Source organism: Arachis ipaensis, chromosome B03, assembly GCF_000816755.2.
Source record: "Arachis ipaensis cultivar K30076 chromosome B03, Araip1.1, whole genome shotgun sequence".
Lineage (NCBI taxonomy): Eukaryota > Viridiplantae > Streptophyta > Magnoliopsida > Fabales > Fabaceae > Arachis > Arachis ipaensis.
The window spans coordinates 93,998,771-94,001,680 of NC_029787.2; positions in this window are offsets into that span (position 1 = coordinate 93,998,771).

A 2,910-nucleotide genomic window follows, 5' to 3' on the forward strand; every position below is an offset into this window, starting at 1 on the left:
GTCGCCAAAAGAGTTACGCCGATCAGAGGCGGAAGCCCTTGGAATTTGAGGAAGGAGATCATGTTTTCCTTAAGGTTACTCCGACCACAGGAATAGGTAGAGCGATTAAAGCGATCCTCGATACATTGGTCCATTTCAGATCCTGGAGAGGATTGGACCGGTGGCATATCGGATGGCTCTACCACCTCATCTTTCGAACCTGCACGACGTGTTTCACGTGTCGCAGCTTCGGAAGTACACCCCTGATGCTAGCCATGTGTTAGAACCCGAATCAGTTCAGTTAAGGGAAGATTTGACGCTTCCAGTGGCTCCAACCAGAATTGATGATACTAGTATCAAACAAGAAAATGGTTGAAATTGGCATGTTTTAATTGATTTTGAAAAGAGTTGAAAGTGGCTTGTTTTGAAAATGGCACTTTGTGGTTTTGAATGAAAATATGGTTTTTGGGCATACTTTGACGGGACATAACTTGGACGACGGATCTTTGATTTGTGCCAAATCTGTTTAGAAATGAAATTGGATCCGGGATATCCATGCCGTTCGAAGAACGGGTGAAAAATGATTTAAAATGAGAGAGTTATAACCGTTGGAAGATTGGGGGTTGAATCTGTGAATTCTGCAGCTTTTAACTTAGAAAATTTTTAGCAGAATGACCCCTCGCGCGTAGGCGCACTTGGCGCGTATGCGCCGTTCTTCGAGAAAGCATCATCCACGCGTGCGCGTGGAGTGCACGTACGCGTGGCCTTGTTTTCATCCCAAAGTTGATTTTTGAGTTTTAAAAGCCAAATTTCATACTTCTAAGCCTCCGATCTCACCATTTATATCTTAAATCATTGTGATATGCCTAGCATGAGGAAAAAGGGCTAGTGAATGTGGTAACTTGCGAGTGAAGCAAGGGGAAAAATGAATGATCATTGAGGATCAAAGATGAAAATGTGAGATGCGGAAAATGGCGGTGGAAGTGCTTGTTATGCCATGGGCCGAAAGGCCATAATTGTTAATGAATTGGCTGGTTATGGATTTAACCGTGAGCTGGATGGCTAGATTATTGCCGTGTTACGGCGGAGCCATGTTTATGGCCAAGTATAAATGCATATATGTTGTTGATTGAATTGTGAATGTTCACCAGTGATGGTGATGGGTAAATATTCACCAGTGATGGTGATGGGTAAATATTCACCAGTGATGGTGATGGGTAAATATTCACCAGTGATGGTGATGGGTAAATATTCACCAGTGATGGTGATGGATAAATATTCACCAGTGAGGGTGATGGATATGGATCATGATTATGATCAAGTTTATGATGAGTATAACTCGAGTTGGGGATGCACGACAGAGGGACAGTCCAATGGCTAGCTACCAGGACTTGTCGGGTTGGCTCTATAACCGACAGATGATATCATCAGCCACTAGGGACAGGCATGCATCATAAGCATACTACATGAATTGTTTGAGATTGCCTATTTGACTGCATATTACTTGCTAATTGCCTAAATGCCTTATCTATTCCTATTTGTAAATCTCTTGTCTGATATAACTGTGTTTGCTATACTATACTCCTGCTGGTGGTTGGGAGGTCTGAAGGAATTGGAAAGGGAAGTATTAGTTAGACTGAAGGATCTTTAGTCAGTTGCCATTTTTGTTTACCCCTTTTTTTGCAAAGGCTCCTAGTTATAATCAATCATTCATACTACTATTCGTACTAGATTTTTGTTTTAGAGGTCGTAATACCTTGCCATCTCTGAATTATGACTTAAGCATAAGACTTTGTATGGTAAGGTGTTACAAGTTCCTTGAAGAGGAGCGTGAGAGAAAGCCTTTTGTGATAGCACGTGAGAGAAAGCCATTTGTGATAGCGCGTGAAACAGTCCTAGTATAAAAACGCATGTTGGCTGAATGATGGTTAGATATTGATATATTTGCTGGTCCCTGAGAGTTTTCCATTCTGATTTATTGACCACCTACTTAGGTTCCTATAGCTTTGCCTTGAGTCTAGCACTACGAAGCATGAAACAAGAGAAGTGGAAAGAAACTCTTCCCCTGGTGCACATCTAAAATTTGGCAGCCCGTTCTCTTCGACGTCATCTCTCTGTTGGAACGGAGCAACTATAAATTCCTTTAACTCCATCCTGGTAAGGGACATCAACCCTCACTAATCACGTGATCACACCTCCACATACCTAAAACTGAAAACGTACCAAGTTATCAACTTATGTGGAACCCAACCCACCACTTCCCAAGCGTTGCTGAGGTTGCTGCCATTCAACACGTCCGGGGGCTCATAGCTCAAGCAACACAACATGAAGGAGGTCCTTCTATACCTTTAGTTCTAAGTACACAACCAAGACCACCACAATGGCCGGATGAAACTCTACGTCAGCTGTCGATTACTGAGCGCGAGCAAGGAGGTCAGTCTCTCTAACCTGAACCCATATGTTGTGTAATATTATTAACATCGGAATGACATCGCATCCTATGTCCGCTTCCTTTTGAGACCCAACGGATTACATTCCTTTTCAAATGACAGGTTTCTGCTTCGTACCCGAGCGTGACTGGAGTAAGGTCGCCGTATGGACTAGCCGATAGACTTCTCTAAGGCTACTTTGCAACGAGATAAACCGCCCACCACCAGTTTTTAAGTCATAGCTAAATGACAGAGGAAAAATGTCGGTAAAGATTTTTCACAAAAAATATTGCGTTGCAAGTATAGTCTAAACCGACAATTAAACCTCAATCAAAATTTAAATTGTTTGTCACAATACAAACCCAATAAAATTAACCGAAGTATTAAACCTCAGGTCATCTCTCAAGGAATTACAGGGAAGTATGCTTATAATTGGTTATGGAAAAGTATAATTTTTTTTGGGTTTTATAATCAGAAACAAGTAATGTAAATAACAAGAAAA